This window comes from Haemaphysalis longicornis, unplaced genomic scaffold (genome assembly GCF_048455015.1).
Source record: "Haemaphysalis longicornis isolate Haplotype H1 unplaced genomic scaffold, Haemaphysalis longicornis Haplotype H1 scaffold_6, whole genome shotgun sequence".
NCBI classification, from domain to species: domain Eukaryota; kingdom Metazoa; phylum Arthropoda; class Arachnida; order Ixodida; family Ixodidae; genus Haemaphysalis; species Haemaphysalis longicornis.
The window spans coordinates 184,660,889-184,684,212 of record NW_027526407.1 but is presented as its reverse complement, the minus strand read 5'-3'; positions in this window follow the sequence as shown (position 1 = coordinate 184,684,212).

Genomic DNA, 23,324 nt, shown 5'->3' with positions numbered 1-23,324 from the left:
CCGATGTTACGCAAGTGGGCGCGTCGTACACAGCATCGATTCGTACACTCACAGGTGATTGGGCATACCTACGAAAATTACCCAAGAACTTTTGACAGCCCAAGTGAACGTTTTAGAACTTCTGATACAAGACTTCTCCGACTGCTTCGCCACGTCCTCGAAGGAGCGCCAGACACCCATCATGAGGCATCGCATCGTGACCGATGAATCTGTCAGATCTATACAGCAGCTTCACAGGGTGTCGCCCAAAGACAGAGAGGACATTAGGACCCAGGTAGTAGAGATGCTCCACGACGATGTTATTACATCACCTAAAAGTGCACGGGCCTCCCTTGTAGTGCTTGTGAGGGAAAAGGACAACACGCTTCGCTTCTGCATCGACTACCGCAAATTGAACAGTATCACTAAACACGATGTTTAGCCGCTCCCGCGAATAGACGATACGTTACACCGTTTACACGACGCTAAATTCTTCACGTCCCTGGACCTGAAATCTGGCTACTGGCGAATCGAAGTTTATCAGAGACACCGTGAGATAACACCTTTCGTAACTTCCGATAGCCTCTACAAATTTAAAGTCATCCCTTTCGGTCTGTATCCTGCCCGGCAAAGGGAGCCTAAGAGGGTTTAACGCTGGTTGACCACTCTCAACATGTCGTAGACACTCCAGTCACGGCCCGTGGGTTAAAAATAAGGTCCCCTTCACCCCGAGTTGTCCGAGTGGCGCTGGCTACCACCCCCAAGTGCAGGAAACAAAAATTACCTAACGTAAATACCCGTGACCGTGCTGGAGAAACAGCTCCGCCGGTAGCGTAGTGGTTATCGCACCAGACCGGTATTCTGGAGGTCGTGGGTTCGGATCTCACCAGGGGGGCATTTTTTCACCACTTTCTTTTCGAGTCAGAAAATTTTTCATCTCTTTTTATGACCCACCACAACCTCACCTTTGCCTTCCGAGGTTTTCTTGACTGCCAACCCTTATTTTCTGTCCTATTTCAACGAGCCCCTCATTTCCCATTTTCTGATTCTCTCTCTCTCTCTCTCTCTCTCTCTCTATATATATATATATTTATATATATATATATATATATATATATATATATATATATATATATATATATATATATATATATATATATATTTATATATATATATATATATATATATATATATATATATATACAGGGTGTCCCAGCTATCAAGCACCAAGATTTAAAAAAAGTACAGGCGTAACTAGAAAGAAACCAGGTGCATAATGTTTGCAGTACTGTGAAGAAGCGAACAGTATTTTTTTCTTTAATGAGACCTAATTAACTAATTGTAAATAATTATCTAACTTGAGAAATACAGTCCTAATCACTAAAGTGTCAATGAGGCACTAGTAGGTAACCACGAGGGGCATCTAACTGCGGTATTTTCGGCGATGAACTAATTGCGTACACATTTATTCTGACTGATAAAGAAACCCCCGAAATATGAAAAATACCACGTGACGGCGCCTCCGCGCGTACCGTAAAGCAACGCCCTCAAACAGGCTGCCTCTGGGTTAGCCAGAATGAAATAAACAAAAGAAAGAAACAAGAAATCGCGACCGAGTTTGTTCCTTATCTGCACACGCGTCCCAAGAATCTTGCTGCTGCTGCTTCTTCCATGCATGCTATTATCAAGGTGATGCGCTGTCTCTTCGTGCGGGTAACACGCGATGCAGTTGCTTTCAATCAGGTTTGTTTGGTGACGCTGCTTTACAATGCGCGCGTAATCGTCGTCACGTGGTATTTTAATAGTTCGCGGGTTTCCTTTATCAGTCAGAATAAATGGGTACGCAATTACTTCGTCACTGAAAATAGCGTAATTAGATGCCCCTCGTGGTTGCCTACAAGTGCCTCATTGACACTTTAGTGATTTGGACAGTATTTCTCGAGTTAGATAATGATAGCTGGGACACCCTGAATATATATATATATATATATATATATATACATATATATATATAAATATATATATATATATATATATATATATATATATATATATATATATATATATATATATATATATATATATATATATATATTTACGGACGTCACACTGGCTCCAGTGGCGGCGTATACAGACCATATAATTCGAATGTAAAACGCTACACTGATGTGATCTACCATTCAGTACCCTTTCCTAAACTCATCCTGCTCCATGGGTTGTTGAGAGTCTGGGTGCCGCTTTTGCGAGTAACTACTACTTCGGTGTACAGCTTGTATACAACTGAGAGTAGTCGGATGGGTCTGTAAATCCTACAAGGTTTGCTGCCTCCCAGTTCCTGCATGAGAAATACGGTGGTGTCTTTTTAAAGATATCGATACTTTAGGAACCGTCACATTCTGAAAATAGCGCAGAAAGCATTCCAGTGCTATCTCTTATGTCTTTTTCTGAAGATTCACGGCTTCACCATCATCACCTGAAGCGTTTCCTGTCGTTAGTAATTGTGAGCCTTTTCCACTTCATCGTTGTTTGTAGTTCTTTGAGAGCTAAGATTCTATACTCAGTAGTTGCCAGGCCTAACGTCACTCTCATATAGTGTGGTATAGAATCGATCTGCTAATTATGTCGACGTTTCTTTGCGTTCTCTTACCCTGTTCTTCTTTGAGTGCGTGCATACTTTTTTGCCGATATCTAGCTTCTTGTTAATTGCTTTTAGGTTTCCTCCTGTTTGCGGCGTTCCCTCGCATTGCTGAAATATTGTACACAAGGAAGTTCTTTCTTTTACTTCTATTATAAATATCTAAAGCTCTCCTAATAAGTCTGATTCGCATTACTCAACCCTTTCATGTGTTTACGTTTTTCAATTTTTTTTTCGTTAATGAGTTTGTAGTGGGCCATTTCTCTGGTATACCTAGTGAAAGGTGGGCTTTGCGCTTTATCTTGTGGGGGTTTTCATTCTTCCACCGATATATTTCCAAGAAGCCAAGAAACATGTATTTATGCGTCGATGCCGTGCTCTGTAGTGTGCCATCTGATACGCTTGTCCTAGGGTATGTATTTCTTATTTTTGTGTACTGCATGATATTTTATGTTTCCGCTGAGAACTTTCGCTCAAGGGGTGGCCGTTAAACGGGTGCCACGCAACAGAGCTCTGACTCGTAATGTATAGCGCGTAGTTCTGAGAAATGCTGGAATCGCATCATGACCTGAAAAAGTCTAAAAACTAAAGCGATATAACAAGCCCTAAGCAATCTTGCAGTAGTTCTAAGCGGTAGTTATTGCCAAGGAAGCCGTATGGGTTTCGCATTCACAAAGCCTAAGCAGGCGTAAATCCACAGATACATTGTGCTTTGAGCTAAAACATTCATTGCCCAAAGTTTAAACTTACGGAATTGACTCATATATGGTATAAAATATTGGGAATGAAGTACCAGATGGGCACCCTTTTCACTATTAAGGCTTTCAATTGGAGCCCAAATGTTTTGCAACGGCCTTAGAATCAGCGTAAATTCTCTGGAACTTCCGAAAAGAATAGTTCTTGCTTGAGTTTTACGATTGGTGTCAATTTTTTGTGCTGGGAAACGCGGAGCATCAGAAAACAATTAAGAGTATTGTTTACGCCCTTTATTGATAATAAATCTTCTTTCACTATTGTGAATGTGCACCCAATGATGAATTGTTTGGCCCCATTTCTGAGCAATAATGTTTCACATGTGCTAAAAGGGGTCATACAGAGAAAAATATACCTTGATCCTCATATGTCGTAAAGAAATACGTGGGATAGAGGACAGGCAGTATTCATGTAATTTTGTAAAATAACACTGGGACTCGATTTCGCACGAACGCGTAGTATAGCCAATTGGGAAAGATTTAGGACAGCTCGCTTCTCTAAAAAACAATGAGGAGGGCATCTATGGTTGCTCATCAACATATCTGAATTTTTGCCAACATCTTCGGACGCTTTCTTGACGGATAATGTGCAGAATCTTGAATTTCGAAAAAGCGAGAATTTCAAACTTTTTCACTGCAGAAATATAAACTCAAATGTAAAGAAACCCTTAACAGTGCTAGACAGGTGAATCCTAGAATCGGTTTTTAACGCCCACATCAACTGCAATGCCAGTGTACGCGGACACCTATAAAAACGTTGACGCTAAAAAGATTAACTTCATACTTCTTTCCAGGAACGTATAAATTAATCCGCTGAAATTGAGTAGGCAAATATTGCGCTACTAACCATGGTTCCTCAATCCTGGTTCTCATATCGTCTCCAATACGGCGTTTTGTATTTTAAAAAAATTTTTCGTTGGCCTACAATAACGCTAAGATAATCCTCTTGAAAATGTTTGAAAGGCGAGATCTAGTTCCGGTGAAGGTTATGCTCGAAGTAGCGTTTTTGTGAGAGTAGATTCGATGGAATTGCGAGTGGTTAGGTTGGTGAAAGGCGATCCCTTTTCGTGTTTAGACGCACGTTCAGTAGCTGATTACTATTCCGGTGCTACCGCACCCGCTTGCAGGGCGGCTAGCGATTGCCTTAGTATAGCTAGTACTGCTGCGCGTGAAATCAAGGTACCTGTTCTGTTGGATACTCTACTAGATTCACTTATATAGATGCGAGACAATGATAACACTAATAAATAGTTGGGCGCCAATACCCCAAAAGAAGTCGGCTAACCTCCTTAGATCATCCCAGGGTAAGTGGATGTTGAACTTGTGTTACTTTACTCAGAAAATATCAAGAAATGAAACATGCAAAAAGTAGAGCCCTGCGTTATTCGTCTACATATCATTCTCGTGTTATCCAAAGCGGTTGAATTTTAAACTCTGTGGGTAGAGGCGGGATTGTTGCTAGATACGCCGCTCCCTCCCTAGTGTGAGGAAAGTACTCACCCGCGATGGCAAAACTGGTGAACCTTGAAAACGCATACCAACGGAAAACCTTTTTATTATTCCTTCATGCAGGATGAACAATATGTCTTTTGAACCACCCTGCGTAGGAGCCTTTTGAAGTCATCATCAAACTCAGCTCCCGGAGCAACAACCACTTCACGCTCCAACCTCGCCTCATCGCCACCTCAGGTAACTAACGCTTTCAAGAAAACCGACAGCCGAGGCAGCCACGGTGCTCATGAGTTGGAGTGGCATTCATCAAGACATCCGCAAGAGCCTTTCAGCAGTCTAGTGGTTGTGGCTGTTCGAGAGCCAGCGTCAATCTTGGGCCGCTGGTCTCATCATCAATCGACTATGGCATTCCGGTGTTTATGCTTGTTCCAGGGCCGCATGTTGTTTTGCTACAAACTCACGAGAAACTGGAGCAAACGTCAATGCCTGGGTGGTTTTTCATACAAACCTCTCGATAACGGCATCATGTAGGGAGCTTTGGTGCGTGCTAGCAAATGGGTAACCTCTAGTAGCGATTGCGTTGACATAAGGAGTCATAACGACAATTGTACATCGCGGCATTATTCGCGTTGAAGCGGCCTCCAGTGCTTAGAAAAAAGTGTTTGGGGGGATGCTGGACATCTATCATGATATCTTGCTCGCTGTCCGCGAAGAGATGTGCGTTGGTCATAACAAACATACGACGGTAAATTATTTCGTTTCAGTTTCCATTTCCTTGCGTCCCCAGCTCTCTGATCTGAGAGAATAATCTTCTGGGGTACTTCCGCTTGACATGATATGCTCATTCGGGACATGCCTTTTTCAGTACCACAATTTTCATGCTTTGCTTTATTACTAAAAAAGGGGGTTAGCTCGTCTACAATTATTATACTTCTGTTATAATTGTTTTTCGTAGATGCGTTCAAATATTTTGATAAAGGAAGCGATGAGTCACATTTTAAAATTTGCGTACCCTACGGAACTATTGTAGTGCCAGCTATCATATCTTAGTCTTTTTTAGTCGCACGCAGTTGTTTCTGCCTAAATGGGCATTGTGATCGCTTTGCGCTTACTGACTGCCTATTCCGAGACAATTCAATGCCATGATTTTGTCCTAGAAACCCGCAACATGCTCCATTTTAGCGCGAGCTGTGTAAGAAATAAATTATTGCGATGTTTCATCGACAAGTATTCGGTTTTATTTTGTTCCGTTATGTTTGATCATTGTGTTCACCTGTCTTGCTACTTTATAAATCTAACGGCACCTTCCGTGGAACAAGCTACCTGTCATATTGTTACGTGGCGAAGACGCGTAAGGTGAAGCTATTTATAAGTGCGAACAAGCTGGGAAGCACTGGATTAGGCAGCAGCGTGAGTCCGGGGCCAAGCGTTGTCGTTCTCGTCGTCTTCTATCAGCCGTGCAGCGCCCACCGCATGTTTGGCGCGAACAGGGACTGCCCCGTCACATGACCCCCGGCGGAAGAGGCACCGTCTCGGTGCTGTCTAAGGAGAATCGGTCAGCGGCGGCTGATATGGCTTGAGGCGGGCGACATGGACAACACTGGTAGGCGGGACAGTAGAGGACGAGGCCCAAGTAGAGACGGTAGGAGCAACCTCATACGTCACATCTGTGACGCGACGCAACACTTTGTATAGACCAGAATAGGGTTGGAGCAGTTTTTCGGACAGGCCAACACGACGTGCAGGGGACCAGAGCAGGACGAGGGATCCCGGAGGAAAGTGGACCGCGCGGTGACGTTCGTCGCAGCGTGTCTTTTGTGAGACTTGCGAAGCAAGAAGCTGGTCGCGAGCCAGTTGACGAGCTTGATGGGCGCGAGTGACAGCATCGCGAGCGTATTCAGAGGAGCAGGCAGGAAGGAGCGAGTCCAAAGGCAAAGCCGGTTCACGGCCAAACAGCAGATAAAATGGGGAGAAACCGGACGTATCATGGCGGGAGGTGTTGTACGCGAAAGTTACGAATGGTAATGCAAGGTCCCAGTCTCGGTGGTCAGAAGAAACGTACATAGACAGCATGTCGGTCAGCGTCCGGTTCAAGCGTTCGGTGAGGCCATTAGTTTGAGGGTGATAGGCCGTGGCAAGCTTGTGTTTCGTCGAGCAAGAGCGGAGGATGTGTTCGATAACTTTGGACAGAAAGTTTTTCCCGCGGTCAGTTAGAAGGTGGCGGGGAGCGCCGTGGTGCAGAAGGACGTCGTAGAGAAGAAAGTCAGCGACGTCTGTCGTGCAGCTTGTTGTAAGGGCACGGGTGATGGCGTACCGCGTCGTGTAATCTGTCGCAACGGCGACCCACCGGTTTCCCGCTGACGACAGTGGGAAGGGACCAAGTAAATCAAGACCCACCCGGAAGAACGGCTCATGGGGAATGTCGATGGGATGAAGTTCTCCAGAAGGAAGTGTGGAAGGCTTTTTCCGACGCTGGCAGCTGTCACACGAGGCAACGTAGCGTCGTACAGATCCGTAAAGGCCAGGCCAGAAGAACCTACGCCGCACTCGATCATAAGTTCTGGTTATCCCTAGGTGGCCTGCGGTGGGTACGTCGTGTAGCTGGTACATAACGGTCGAACGCAGGTGGCTGGGCACAACCAGGAGGAGGTCCGGACCGTCAGCACGGAAGTTATGGTGGTATAAGACGCCATTTCGTAGGGTGAAGTTGCGCGTGGAAGAATCGGGTGGTGAAGAGGTAAGTCGTTGAATGAGGGAACGGAGCGACGGGTCACGGCGCTGCTCGTCACCGATGTGGAGAAAGTCAGATATTGCGAACACGCAAGCGACATCAGTAGATGGGGTGGCCTCAGGGGGCTCAACAGGGTGACGTAAGAGGCTATCAGCGTCTTTATGCAAGCGACCCGACTTATAGGTGACGGAAAACGTATACTCCTGCAGACGTAATGCCCAGCGACCAAGCCTTCCGGTGGGGTTTTTCAAGTTGGTAAGCCAGCACAGCGCATGGTGATCTGTGGTGACTTTAAAATGTCTGCCGTACAAGTAGGGACGAAATTTTGCGAGGGCCCAGACAAGAGCAAGGCACTCTCGCTCTGTAATGGAATAATTGAGCTCGGACGTTGACAGCAAACGGCTGGCGTACGCAATCACGCGGTTTTGGCCGGCTTGCGATTGGGCCAAGACGGCGCCGATCCCGTGGCCGCTTGCGTCGGTACGCACTTCGGTGGGAGCGGAAGCGTCGAAGTGACCCAAAATTGGTGGTGACGTTAGGAGGGAAATCAAAGTGCTGAATGCTTGGGCTTGATCGGGTCCCCATGTAAAAGTGGCACCGTTCTTCAAAAGGTCCGTGAGAGGACGAGCGATGTGGGCAAAATTTTCTATAAAACGGCGAAAATAGGAGCAAAGCCCGACAAAGCTACGGACATCGTGAGTCGAGCTCGGCACGGGGAAATCGGTGACGGCTCGAACTTTGTCGGGGTCGGGCTGAACTCCAGAGGCGTCGACCAGGTGCCCAAGAATTGTTATCTGGCGGTGGCCAAAGCGACACTTCTTGGAATTTAGTTGGAGACCAGCGCGTCGAAATATTTCGAGGATATCTGACAGGCGCTCCAGGTGTGTCTCAAATGCGGGTGAGAAGATGATGACGTCGTCTAGATAACATAAGCACGTGGTCCACTTAAAACCGCGCAAAAGGGAGTCCATCATTCTCTCGAATGTGGCCGGAGCATTGCACAGACCAAATGGCATAACCCGGAATTGGTAAAGGCCATCAGGGGTCACGAATGCAGTCTTTTCGCGGTCTTGCTTATCAACGGCTATCTCCCAGTAACCAGATCTCAGGTCAATCGACGAAAAGTATCTGGCACCATGCAGGCAGTCGAGGGCGTCGTCTATGCGCGGAAGCGGATAGACATCTTTTCTCGTGATCTTGTTTAAATGCCGATAATCCACGCAAAAACGCCACGTGCCGTCTTTCTTCTTGACTAAAACGACAGGGGATGCCCACGGACTAGAAGACGGTTCAATGATGTCCTTGCTGAGCATTTTCTCGACCTCTTGTTGGAGCACGAGGCGTTCAGAATGAGATACGCGATATGGCCGTCTTCGCACCGGTGCTGCATCTCCAGTGATGATGCGGTGAGTCATAGCGTGTGTCGTACTCAGTGGACGGCTGCCTAAATCGAAGATGTCTTTATAGGACGTCAAGAGAGAACGAAGAGCGTCGGCGTCCATTTGCGAAAGATCGGGTGCGATCATCGGTGCGACTTCATTCGCTGGGAGTGATGACTGCTCAGTGGGACCCAAACAAGGCGTCACGGGCTCTAGCGGGGTAGTAGCGGTATGTGCTTCCAAAGGGCACAGTGATGAAAGTGCCATTCCTTTCGGTAAAACTTGAGGGAAGGAACCGAAGTTGAGGAACGGGAGACAGGTCTTGTTGTCAACAATATTGACTATAGTATGCGGCATAGTAATATTGCGTGACAAAAGCACATCCAGAAGAGGTGAAATGACGTAGTCGCCGTTTGCAACAGGGGAGGACGGGGATATGGAGATGTAGCTGACAGCATTTGGGGGCAAACGAACGTGTTCGGTGTTGCAACAGCGCAACTGGGGTGCGTCGGAAGAAGGAGGGAGAGGAAATTGGAGGCGGAGGAGTCCAGTAGAGCAGTCGATGAGAGCGGAATGCTCAGAGAGAAAATCGAAGCCCAGAATGAGGTCATGAGGACAGTGTTCGAGTACGGTAAACAGAACGGCTGTTTCTTGGTCAGCGATGCGTATACGAGCTGTGCACATTCCGACGACCGGAGGCGTGCTGCCGTCGGCGACTCGAACTGCACGGGACGTTGGCGGCGTAAGGACTTTGTGGAGACGGCGGCGAAGGCTCGAACTCATGACGGAAATCTGGGCACCGGTCTCGATAAGAGCTCGTACTACAACTCCATCGACAAGGACTTCAAGTAAATTGTGTATAGTCGGCAAAGTCAGTAGAGGATTTACGGGCCGGGTCGTTGATGCAGCGTCACCTTCTTGAGCTGCATGACTTAGTTTTCCGGAGGGGGTCGAGAGTAGTCGGCCATGGGGGAGGGGCGGCGAGGCTGCGGTGATCGGGACTGGCGGCGTTGCGGCGACGGCGATCGGTTCATTCGGGTGTTGGGACTGTTAGAGTTGGGCGGGTTGAAGTCAGTGCGGGAAGAGAAGCAGTTTTGCCGGTCATTGGGGTAGCCAAAGGATGGTCGATTACTGTAGTTGGCGTAGCCGTTGCGGAAGGTCAGGGCCTGCGGTTGCGACAGTACCGAGCAATGTGGCCGACTCCAGAGCAACTGAAACAAATCGGTTTGTCGTCTGGTGTGCGCCACTCAGCAGGGTTCCGGCGGGGGTAGCGGGGAGGAAGATGGTCGATGTGGGGACCGGGAGACCTAAACTGTCGTTGTAAAGTAGAGCCAATCGCGCACACAGGGTGAAGGCCCAGGTTGGCTATTTCGTCGCGGACAATGGCTTGGATGGCGGAAATGGTGTGGAGCTCGTTCCGATCCGGCCCGTATGGCACCGCAGTAGTAGGGGCCATAGCCTCCAGTTCTCGGCGCGCGATCTTTGTTATATCTGCCGATGGCGAAACGGGATCTTGAAGGAGTGAAATACAGGCTGGTGGACGTCCATCTTCACAAGAAGATGTAGCTGCTGTGTGCGGAAGCCTTGTGAAGTTATGGGCGATACGGCGTCCTTTGGCCTCTTCGAAGCGGCGACATTCCGTAATGATGGACTCCACTGTGGCACAGTCTTTGCACATAAGAAGGTGGAATGCGTCATCCGCAATGCCCTTCAGTATGTGGCCTACTTTATCGGTCTCCGTCATGGTGCTGTCAGCCTTCGAGCAAAGGGCCAAGACGTCCTGGATATAGGCGACGTAAGATTCGGTCGACGTCTGGGCGCGCGATGCGAGCTCCTTTCGGGCAGCAAGCTGACGGCCAAGAGGCTTTCCGAATACCGCTCGCAGCTTCGTTTGGAACACCTCCCAACTGGTCATTTCGGTCTCGTGCGTCTCAAACCACTTGCGCGCGGGACTTTCCTCTTTCAGGTAGAAGATGGCATTCGCCAGCATGATGGTAGGGTCCCACCTGTTGTGAGCGCTGACACACTCATAGAGGCTGAGCCAGTCGTCGACATCAACGTCGTCTGTTCCGGTAAACAGGCCAGGCTCCCGGGGATTAGACACGATGACGAGGGGTGTTGTCGACGCGGTCGCTCCATCGGTCGGCATGGTGACACGAGGAACCGAGCGTCCACTACGAAGCTCCGTGGTGGGTGAAGCAGGTGGAGCACGCCCGTGCGATGGTACGGGATGAGTTGTTCACTCGAACTCCGCAACCTCCACCAAGGATGTTACGTGGCGAAGACGCGTAAGGTGAAGCTATTTACAAGTGCGAACAAGCGGGGACGCACTAGATTAGGCAGCAGCGTGAGTCCGGGGCCAAGCGTTGTCGTTCTCGTCGTCTTCTATCAGCCGCGCAGCGCCCACCGCATGTTTGGCGCGAACAGGGACTGCCCCGTCACAATATATCGCTCCCTCTCTCCAGTTAGTAATACTGTGAATATATTAGGTCCCCTTCGCTACAAATTTGTTTTTTCTTTAGCTGACTGCTCAACGTGTCCTTAAAAATTGATAATACAATCTTTGCTTTTAGGTTTAATAATTTAATTTCTCGCTGCGTGAACCTAAACACAGCATCGAATTTCAGTTACATCGAATAAGACAATCTTTGCTTTTAAGTGTATTAACATAAATTCTCGCTGTCTGAACTTAAAAACTGCACTGAATTTCAGGTACATTGGAATTCGCTCAAAAATAAATATTTGTTTGTACAAAATGCGACATATATTCTTTGCTACTTTCATTTATTGCAAATGTTTTCAGATATTCTCCTTGAGTTACTTCTTTCGAAGATTTTTGTTTTCCAAAGTTTACCATTAGATACGGTGGTAATGGGCGCTCAGCGGTTTTCAGAATATTTGATGGACTTTAAAGTACCCAAAGGCCGATAAAATTTCCAAATTGTCGAATTCACAAGAAGGGAGATAACAATAGCTTAAGAACTGCAGACCCATCAGCCTTTTGCCGGTTGTATACAAGCTGTTTACGGAAATTATAGTTAAACTCATAAACAAAAACCTAGAAGTCACCACACAACCAGAAGAAACAGGCTGGTTTTAGAAGAGGACATCATGCAGTAGGTAAGACTAATGGCATCAACCATGTAATTAAAATTGCTCAAACTCTAATAAGCCGTTTAGATGACATTTGGAGACTATAAAAAGTATGATTTTTAATAGCACCGCAGTGAAGAGCGCAAAATTGACCAAGGGACCGAGCAGGCGTATCTACGGATCCCAGACAACATATATGATTGCTGCAGGGGAAGGATAATCCCTCACAGGCAAAGAAAAAAATCGGCTATCCGAAAGTGGGTGAGACGTGGACACGCCATTTCGCCAAAATTGTTCACACTATGCCTGGAAAGTGTATTAAGGACACTTGAAAGAGAAAACTACGAGTATGAATAAACAGAACATACCTGAGTTATTTGACGTTTACAGACGGCATAGTCTTGCTCAGTGACAATGATGAACGCTAAAAAAATGATTGAAAAACTACATTCGCGGAGTTTCCCATTGAGCTAATATAAATACTTCTAACTTAATAAACACTCAACATACTTAGGAGCCCTTTACAGCCTAGGAGCATAGGTAACGAACCGCTGCGACAAGTACACGAATATCATGGCCTTGGCTAGATGGTCAGTGATGACCTCGAACACTAGAAGGAAATTCCGGCGCCGAATAAGATTGGGTTGGTGTGCACTCGGCTGGCACTCAAAACTAATGAAAAGAATGCAACCCCGATCCCTAAATGAACGTATTCAAGTAATAAAACCTGCTAGTGAGGACTTACGGAGCGGAAATCTCATGCTTTACTAAACAAACAGACAGCAAACTTAGATCCCCCTTCATATTAGAGAGCAAATAATGAGAGGAATAACTGTTAGGGACAGGAAACCAACATCCTGAATCAGGGAGAAAACTGAAGCCGATGGTATCATAGTTCAAACTGAGAAAAAGTTGATTTGGGCTCGACATTCCTAACGACGAACCGACAACAGCTCGACACATAAGGCAATAAATTGGACGCTGATAGACGCGGCTTGAAGATGGGGAAGGACATTCGCGCGATGAAGAGACGAAAAAAAGAAAATTTAAAAACAAAAAATGAACCTGGGCCACACAGAACAGAAGCGGAGAGAGGTTAGAGGGAGGGGGCTTTTTCCTACCATGGACCTAAACAGATTGTTCATGATGAAGAAGCTGAGCTGTTAAAAAAGTTGTAGCGAGGAAAATGTAGATCTAAGCACTAAAGAACGTAGCCTCAATTTGCTTGTTTGTCGAGTGGCTGTTCACAAGCTTCGTACAAATGTTCCGATATATTTCTTTTACTTTTTCTACTAACACATATCTGGCTTCCGTCTGAAACGAGTTTTATAGGTTTTATGGGTGTTCCTAAATTTTCCTAAATGTTGTAAACACTTTTTCAGGAGATATTGGTTCGAGTTTACAGGCAAATATCTGTTAGTCGTAAATTCAAAATCGGGGTATTCCTCGCTAGGCTCTCATAAGCATCCTTAAGGTTTGTTAAAAATTCTCATCTCGCGTGGCGCATTTTCAATGGCCTGTTTGTAGCCGCGGATGTTCGTATTCAAGCATTTGATTCCAAAAAGCGCTTACTCCGAAAGCTTGTTTGAATTTTAGTGCATGTAAACGTGAACGCTCTGGTGGATGATTTGTCCGAGATGTATATATTACTCAGTTTTCAAAACTTTGGAGTAAATGAAGAATGCATTGCCGTCGATAATGCAATAGGTATTTTACGCCATCAGTCCCCTTTATTATAATATAACTAGATTGGTTAGTTATGTATAGGTTTTGAGTGAGGAGGGAAATGCATGAGTTGTCGTACTCATAAACGTATTATGCATGAGAGTTTGACGGTTCCCCCAAAGCCGACGAGGGACAATGCAAGATTTGTTTTGAACTTCCACCAAGAGCCTAAATTGCCGTCTTTTAAAAAACGTTGTCGCGTCAAAGCAACACTTCCTCTTGGGAAGTGTTTTATCTAAGCGTCCTTAGGGGCCCACGGCGCGAGTATAATGCAAACTCCGGGAAATTATACGCAAACGTACGCTGAAAAATTGCGTCATCGATGACCATAAACGAAGTCATTTGAGCGGAATGATCTACGTTGTGACCGGTCCACTCGAAACATAGCGCCTTCCAACGCAATATAAATTTGTACCCTTTGTAAGACGTTGCTTCTTTCGCCAGCCAGCCAGCCAGCCTCGCACACATACACACGCACACGCTCACGCAGACGCGCACGAGCACGCAAGCAAATACACACGCACGAACACAGACGCACGCGCACACATACATTCACACACACACACGCACACCCACGCACATAGACACTCGCACGCACGCATACGCGCACGTACACGCACACGCACACACACAAGTACGCACGCACAAACACACACACGCACACACACAAACACGCACACACAAACGCATACGAAAACACACGCAAGCATACGCACGTACACACACTTATGCACACACACACACAGACACGCACACACACGCACAAACGCACAAAAATAAGTCACACGAAAACGCCCGCACAGACAAGCGCACACGCACACGCACACGCACACGCACACACACTCCCACGCACAGAAACGCACGCACGCACACACCCACACGCACGCACGCACGCACACATATGCAAACACACAGGAACGCACGCACACGCACGCACACAGACACACGTACAAACGCACACCAAGAACGCACTGCGTGCGTGTGGGTGTGTGTGCGTGCGTGCGTGCGTGCGGACATGGGTGCGTGTCCGTGTGTTTGAGTGTGTGTGTTTGTGTACACACGGACGCAGCCACACACGCACGCACGCACGCACGGGGAAGCACGAAAACGCGCACACACATGCACACGCATGCACGCATGCACGCACGTAACCACACACGCACGTACGTACGCACACACGCACGAACGCACGAACGGGCACGCACACACGCTCGCACTCGAGCAGCACGCACTCCTGCACACACACTGTGGTGATGCACTGTGCTGGAACGTGGTGGTATGGAGCTGACTGGCGAAGAAGGAAGAGGTGCGTGCCTCTATGGAGGAAGAGAAGAAAAAAACAGCGTGTGCTCGGGCTTTTGGTGGCTCAAATACCGTCAAGGAGGGTTCGGTGCATGGGGTGCCGGGTTCCTGAATTCGGACTGCCATAGCTTCACTATTCTCGAATCCCGGGCGCGTTATGCTTGATCCTATCGAGGTGTTTCTGGAAGCTCTGGCCTTCCCGCTCTTGGTCTCAAGGTGTTTCGTGGCGTTGACCGAGCGGCGACCTGGGTTCGTGCCAAGCACCGAAGGCCTGAGGTGGGCGAGTGCTACAAAAGTACACCACGCCCGCTCATCGTCAAGCGACCCCAGGGCACCTTCCACGGGCCAGCAGTCCCTCCTCGTGGCGTAGGCCCGAGGTGCCACAGCAAGTGCAAGCGCTCCCCGCGGGAGTGTTGTCAGCTTCGATCCCCGACATGGCTAGATTGTGTGACTGACCGACTCGGACGTTGTCAGACTATTCTTGCTTTGACCATGCTATAGATGAGTGAACGCCATTTCTGTCTCGCGTGAAAGTGTACGCTTTTACGTCTCCGGGTACTTTCTCCCTGCTGTGTTCACTTTGTGTGTATTCTAGCTTTCTTTCTGCTAGCTAACATATATATATATATGTTCCGCTCCTTATCCCGTGAGACAGCATTATTGGTAATGGCCGAATGAGCGCTGGATTATAAGGAAGTGAAAAAGGCCCTGTTGCAGCTTTTTCGGTTTACCTGAAAGGGCTACCAAGACCAGTTCAGGAGTGCAAAAGCCATCGACGGCGAGACCGGGCGATAGCTCGCTGCCCGACTTTCAGAGTATTTCGTCCACTGGATCAAGATGGCGAGTGTACCAAAACGTTCGCGGGACTCAAAGACCATGTCGTCTCTGAGCGGTTCATTCGGTGCTACCACTCCAACCTTGTGGTCTTCTTGAAATAACAGGACTGCAAGACGATGAGCGCTTTGGCTGACCATACCGATGGATTCTTGCAGACGCGAAGCATCGAAAATCTTGGAACACTCCTGGTGAAGAGTGAGCAGAAGATGGCCACGACAATTCAAAGAAGTCGCCCCCAAAATGCTTCCGGTTTAACCGTAACGGCCACAGCGCACCGGATTTCTGCAGCCAGACACGAGAGCATTATAAAAAATGTGGCATATTGGGGCACAAGATGGAACAATGTAGGGTCTCGCCGAGCGACAAAAATGAAATTGCCGCTTGCGTAATCAACCGAACTTCTAAATTCTGCCAAGTTACCATTTCTTCTGATGGCTCCAACGAAGCGGCAATGACTACAAGCTGTCACGATCGAGCAAACCAGAATATCGATAAATATTGTCCCGACTGTAAGGTTGATTTCGCTTTCTGTGGAATCCCACTAGGGATTTTTATAATCCCTAATGAGATTCGACTGAAAAAGAAGAAGGATCGGGCCCCCCGGAGCCGAGAAAAGAAGGCGCGAAAGAAGTTGAAGCTAACTTGAACTGGCTTGCTTTCGGGCACAAGTTCGCCTTCTGGAATAAACTCACTTTTTCCCCCTTGTGCAACCCTCAACGTGTGAGTTCACCGTTTCATATGTGGTGGAGTGTGCTGGGTACATGATAGCTCAATCATCAAGGCCGGTTCCCGTCGAGGTGTCGCCTGTTTACGAGCGAACCAGCCGTCGCCTACTCGGACAGCCGGCAGAGTGCAGCCTCGTACCTGATCGGGTAACCAAGATGACAAGATGCAACGCCGGCTCAGGGAAAGCAAACCTGACTGACGCCCATTTCTAGTACGTGGTGCAACCGCCGCGTAAACGAAAAGGCTTCTACGGCGAGCCTTACGTAGACGTGGAGGACTGGTTGGACCGCTTCGAATAAGTCGCCACGTTCAATGGGTGGGGCAAGGACTGTAAACGCCAACAGGTGTACTACTCTCTTGAGGAAGGTGCGTGAACGTGGTTTAAGAACCATGAATCCATATTTTCATCGTGGGAGGGGTTTTGTCAGCGCTTACTAGTGACTTTCGTTAGCAGCGACCGCAAGGAAAACGTTGAAGCTGCCCTTCAAGCCAGAAATCAGTGCCTGACCAAGAGAGTCACCATGTACGCCCAGGATATTACCCTTCTTTTTAGGCGCGCAGTTCCTGCAATGACAGAAGACAGGAAGGTCCGGCACCTCATGCGCGGTGTAAAGCAACACTTCTTTGCCTGGGTAATACGGAGTGCCGGAGAACGGTTGCCGAATTCGTCAGTTAGGCTGCAACAATTGAAAGGGCACTTCATCAATGGTCCGGGCTGTACAACCGCGAGAAATCCATCTTGTCCTGCGTAACCGAACAGGCGAGCCCTGGGCTCCGCGAGCTCGTAACGCAAATTGTCCGTGAGGCGCTCCAGAAACTGCAGCAGGAACCTGACTCACCGGCTTCGGTGTCCATTGCAGGAATCGTGAGGGAGGAGGTAAAGCAAGCTGTATGGGCACCGGAACGAGTAGACGAGTTTCGGTAGGGTTAACCAGGAGCCCTGTACGCCGCAGCCGTGTAGCAAGCCGCTTGCTCGTACGCCGCCGCCGTGCGGCGTACGAGGCTCTCGTTTCACCCTACTGCACCCCTCCAACAGTCACCACCATCGCACCGCGGTCTACTCTGCGGGTGATACGGCGCAGCGCTCCCTACCTTACGCTTACAGGCCGTCAGAAGCGTGACCCGTGGCGAACCTCAGACCACAGGACCCTCAGCTTCCACGGAGGAGAGGAAGGGCACGTCTACCGTACCAGCCATTGTTGCCGAGCTAGTCTGCGGGGATTCGCGCCCGATGCTCCACCCCCGCGAAACAAACAGCGGCCGCCGGAGATCACGTACTACATCGCTTAACGCCGGAACATGTTTCCACCGGACTACATCGCCGAACGGCCGGGACATGTTTCCACCACAACGCATTCAGTCGCGGTCACCATCTCCTGCATGACGTAGGTTCTCTAGCACACGGTTCTCCTCTGGTACTGCCGAGCGACTCTCCGGAAGCCCTGAACGCCGGGGAACTGAAACCAGCGACCACCGGAGGTGAGGCCGCTGGCGTCAGTGATCGCCAAGATCCTCGATTGCAAGAACTAGAAGAAGACGACGAACAGCGAAACCTAAATGTAATCTTAAACCTATTACCTGCGATGTACTCGTGGATGTAGATGGGCATGCGACGACAGCTTTGGCAGATACTGGTGCGGACGATTTCGTCATGAGTGAAACTCCGGTGTTTCCTCTAAAGGAAGTGGTCACCCCCTGGACTGGCCTGCATGATCGTACATCTTGGAACCAGATAATAACCACCGTCGGTAGGTGCACTGTGCGGATAAAAATACGCGGCTTCACATACGTTAACAGCTTTATTGTGCTCCAGGAGTGCTCACGCGATTTAATTCTCTGCATGGATTTTCGGAAAACAAAAGGGGCTGTTATGCATGTGCCGAACTCCAGAATTACCTTTGCGACAAAAAGAGCTAGCAATAGCTTAATTTGGGTCAGCTGGTTCGACATGATCACAGGGTTTAAAGGCGCAAGAAAAAAACGCGGACACTAGAAGAGAAAATCAACCAAGACATACGAAGCACAACTTCCAAGGGAAATTATGGAAGTGTTCTTAATCGAAAAAGCGGGTAAGGAGTGCATCTGCAAGCCATCTGTCGCCCTTTCAGCAACAGAGATTTAATTTATAATAAGCGAACACAGTTATGACGTCATGTTTGGATAACATATAAATTATGGTTGTATCTTTAATAAATTTTAGTTGGGAGTGGGGCTTCGTTTGTCTTGGTGGTTTTTCTCTTCTAGTGTCTGCGTTTTTTCTTGCGCCTTTAAACCCTGTGACAAAAAGAGCCATAGCGAGCCACATTGAAGCCAAGCGCGACGAGACGCCACGCGTTGTGGACGACGACGTCATACCACCCGCCCATGCTAGCTATTTTTAATGTTAAAAAAGACCATTCGAGTACTGCGAAAGCATCGCCGAAGCCAACGTTCTGTTTCTTCTGAAGAAAGGCATATGTGTTGCAAGACGATTCGTCAGCCTGCAGAATGGATGCACGCCAGTCCAGGTCACACATTTTTCCAATGAGCGTCAAAATCTTACGAAATGCAGCACTGTCAAGTCCATCGAGGAAGTCGCCGATGTTACGCAAGTGGGCGCGTCGAACACAGCATCGATTCGTACACTCACAGGTGATTGGGCATACCTACGAAAATTACCCAAGAACTTTTGACAGCCCAAGTGAACGTTTTAGAACTTCTGATACAAGACTTCTCCGACTGCTTCGCCACGTCCTCGAAGGAGCGCCAGACACCCATCATGAGGCATCGCATCGTGACCGATGAATCTGTCAGATCTATACAGCAGCTTCACAGGGTGTCGCCCAAAGACAGAGAGGACATTAGGACCCAGGTAGTAGAGATGCTCCACGACGATGTTATTACATCACCTAAAAGTGCACGGGCCTCCCTTGTAGTGCTTGTGAGGGAAAAGGACAACACGCTTCGCTTCTGCATCGACTACCGCAAATTGAACAGTATCACTAAACACGATGTTTAGCCGCTCCCGCGAATAGACGATACGTTACACCGTTTACACGACGCTAAATTCTTCACGTCCCTGGACCTGAAATCTGGCTACTGGCGAATCGAAGTTTATCAGAGACACCGTGAGATAACACCTTTCGTAACTTCCGATAGCCTCTACAAATTTAAAGTCATCCCTTTCGGTCTGTATCCTGCCCGGCAACGTTCCAACGAATGATGGATACCGTGATCGCTGGACTGAAGTGGCTGACATGTCTGGGTTACCTACACGACGTAGAAGTGTTTTCTAGCTCGTTTGAAGAACATTTCACACGTTTAACAAGCGTCCTGGAAGGGATCAGCTCTGCAGAGTTAACTATCAAGCCTAAAAAATCCACCCTAGATATTCGGAGCTATCATTCCTTGGACACGTTTTGAGTGCTCAAGCAGTGTTCCCGGATCATTAAAAACTGCTGTGAACTCGACTATACCAACTGACAAGAAGGCTGTCTGGCGCTTCTCGGGCATTTGCGTTTATGATAGGCGCTTTTGGAAGGGTTCGCTAGGATTGCGGAACCACTCACTCGCCTTACGAAAAGCGACGTACCCTTCGTCTGGTCTGAGGAACAGCAAGCAGCGTTCGATGAACTGCGCAGACGCGTGAAACCGCCCTAGTCCTGTCGCACTTTAACGAGACTAGCGACACGGAAGTTCGAACAGACTCCAGTAACGTTGGAATTGGTGCTAGGCAGCAGGGTATAGAGAAGGTTATAGCATATGCTACCCGCACGCTATGGAAAGCTGAAAGCAACTATTCAGCAACGAAAAAAGAATGCCTTGCGGTGATGTGAGCTGTAACTAAATTCTGACCTAGCTCTACGGAAGGCCCTTCAAAGCCGTTAGCGAACACCTTGCCTTGTGCTGGCTCAAGGACCCGTACGGTAGGCTTGTAGACTCGCTTGATGGAGCTTGCCGCAACGGTAATACGACGTGACGACTGTATACAAGTCGGGAAACAAGCCTACGGATGCCGATTTTTTGTCTCTAGCACCGATTCCAGGCGACGTACTAGAAATGAAAGAGGATTTTCGGTTCGTAGGGGTCGTCCATACAGCCGAAATGGTCCATTATTAGCAGCAGGACGCGGATGTGAAGCTGCTCATCGAACACTTTCGCGGTGAAAACACCACAGTACAACGATTATTTCGGCGATCTCTGCTTTCATATCTCCTGTGGGACAACGTGCTGTACAAACGGAGCTACTACACCAACGAGACATTTCTTCTGGTTGTGCCATCTGCTCTTCGAGGAGAAAAATATTAAGCCTACCATGACGAGACTTCCGCCGCACATCTGGGGGTTACTCGCACATTCAACGGATCCATGGAAAGTACTACTGGCCAAACCTGCTTCCACCAGTGTGACAGTATGTGAGGACTTGCCGTGATTGCCAGCACTGGAAGAAACCTCCCGTCAGGCTGGCAGGACTCCTTCACCCACTTGATCTCCCCGATGCACCGTTCCGGCAGGTAACGATGGATTTACTTGGGCCTTTCCAATTACGCGCGTAGGAAAACAAGTGCATCATTGTTACCACTTACTACCTGATGCGTTATGCCGAGACCCAGGCCGTTCCCAACGGCACCTCCTCGAAAGTCGCGAATTTTTTTTCTTGAAGGCATTGCTCTGCGCAATGGAGCATCTACGCCTGTTATCACCGACTGGGGCCCTGCCTTTACAGCAACTTTCGTGCAGAATATCTTGAGGTAAACACACAGCCCTCATCGAAAATGCACCAGCTTCCGTCCCCAAACCTATGGCCTCACAAAACGGCTTAACAGAACTTTAGCGGACATGCTCTCCATGTATGTCGATCTGGAGCACAAAACTGGCACGAAATTATACCGTATGCAACATTCGCCTGCAATACCGCCGTGCACGAAAGCACTGGCAGTACACCATTTAAGCTTGTTTACAGCCGCTCTTTGACGACAACCCCAGATGCAATATGGCCGGTTGCACATGACGACACAATAAGCACGGATGTGGAAGCTTTTGCGCAACCGGCTGAAGACGCACGCCAGCTCGCACGTCTGTGCATTCGAAGGCAAAAAGTAGTCGACTCTGAAAGGTACAATAAGGGCCGCCGTCACGTCGAGTATCGACCCGGTGACCTTGTGTGGGTCCGGATGCCGATCCACGGCCGAGGACTTTCAGGAAAGCTGCTTCGCAAATACTTCGGACCGTATCGTGTTATTCCCCGTCTGTTACACGTCAATTACGAGTGCTTACCAGAAGGCACCACACCACTTTCTTCCCGCCGGAGGACTGCCGCGGAAGTGGTGCATGTGGTGCGCATTAGGCAGTACTACAACCGAACGTGCAGCCCCCAAGAGTGACGCAGCACTACCTCCACGACTATAACCGAACACGATATGCCGCCTGCATGACTGACTGCTTCTCTTTTCTTTTGCTCTTGTCCAATCGTAATGGCATCGGGTCGATGCCAGCTTGAGGGGGGGGGGGGGGGCGAAGGGGGCATGCCACGAATGTAAGGTTGATTCCGCTGTTAGTGCAATCTTATTAAGGATTTTGATAATGCTTCAAAGAAAAAGAAGGTTTAGGCCGCCCGGGAGCAAGGAAACAAGACTAGAAAGAAGTCGATGCAGAGTATTTGACTGGCTTGCTTTGGGGCACAAGTTCACCTTTTAGAATAAACTCCCTCTTTCCACATGGTACAACCCTCAACGTGTAACTTCACCGTTACAATATTTTGTGGAAAGCCTGCCAGTCGTCGAAGGACGGTCACTGGGTAAATCTGGGTGCGCACTGCGTGACACTGGTAGCAACACTATCATTGTTCGGCGTGACCTAGTGTCGTACGCCTACTTTAACGGGAGGACGACGGAAGTCCTGCTACGTGACGGTTCGGGTAAAATATTGCCTGAGGCGACCATTTAGGTGGGCACTCCATACTTCTTGGGCGAAGTGACCGCCTCATGCATTGAAAATCCCAATTGTGACCTCGTCCTTTGTAATCTCCCACGCGTATGAGCACCCCATGAACCAAACCCACGCTCGAAACGCACCCGGGGCGGAGAAGACGAACACATTGTTCTAACATAAGAGACACGGCCACTAACTACTCCTGCCTGGATTTCCGCAGTGTAAAAACAACGAAAAAGAAAATGGGCCGTTTAAAGGTACCACCCAGTGATGTCTTCTACATTTTCCTGGAAGAGATGGCCCCACAACAAAAAAGAGATCCCGCTTTGAAATCATGCTAGCAGAAAACTGGCCAGCGATTTTGTTCTGTAAAGAACTCTTCAAAGCTTCATAGAAAAAGACGTCATCCTCTACCGACAATACCATCTAAAGACCGGTCTAACATTTCACCAGGCTGTGGGCTCTAAACAAACCCGCACATCAGTTCTCTGAATATCCCAAGAAACAATTATAGCTGTACGTCAGGGGATATGGCGTAGGACGGACCGAATTCTTCAGGAGTTTTACTGGCCAGGCCTACACGGTGAAGTACGACGTTTCATCAAGTCCTGTAATACTTGTCAGCGAAGCACCCCAAAAGGAAAGGTTGGCATCGCCCCGTAAGGCCACGTACCGTTTTTTCGAACTCCATGTCGACGTGTCGCCACAGACTTTATCGCACCTTTTTCTGCGACTTCAGCAAGGTGGAACCCTTATACCTTAACCCTCATCGACTTTGCCATGCAGTTTTCTGACGCAATTCC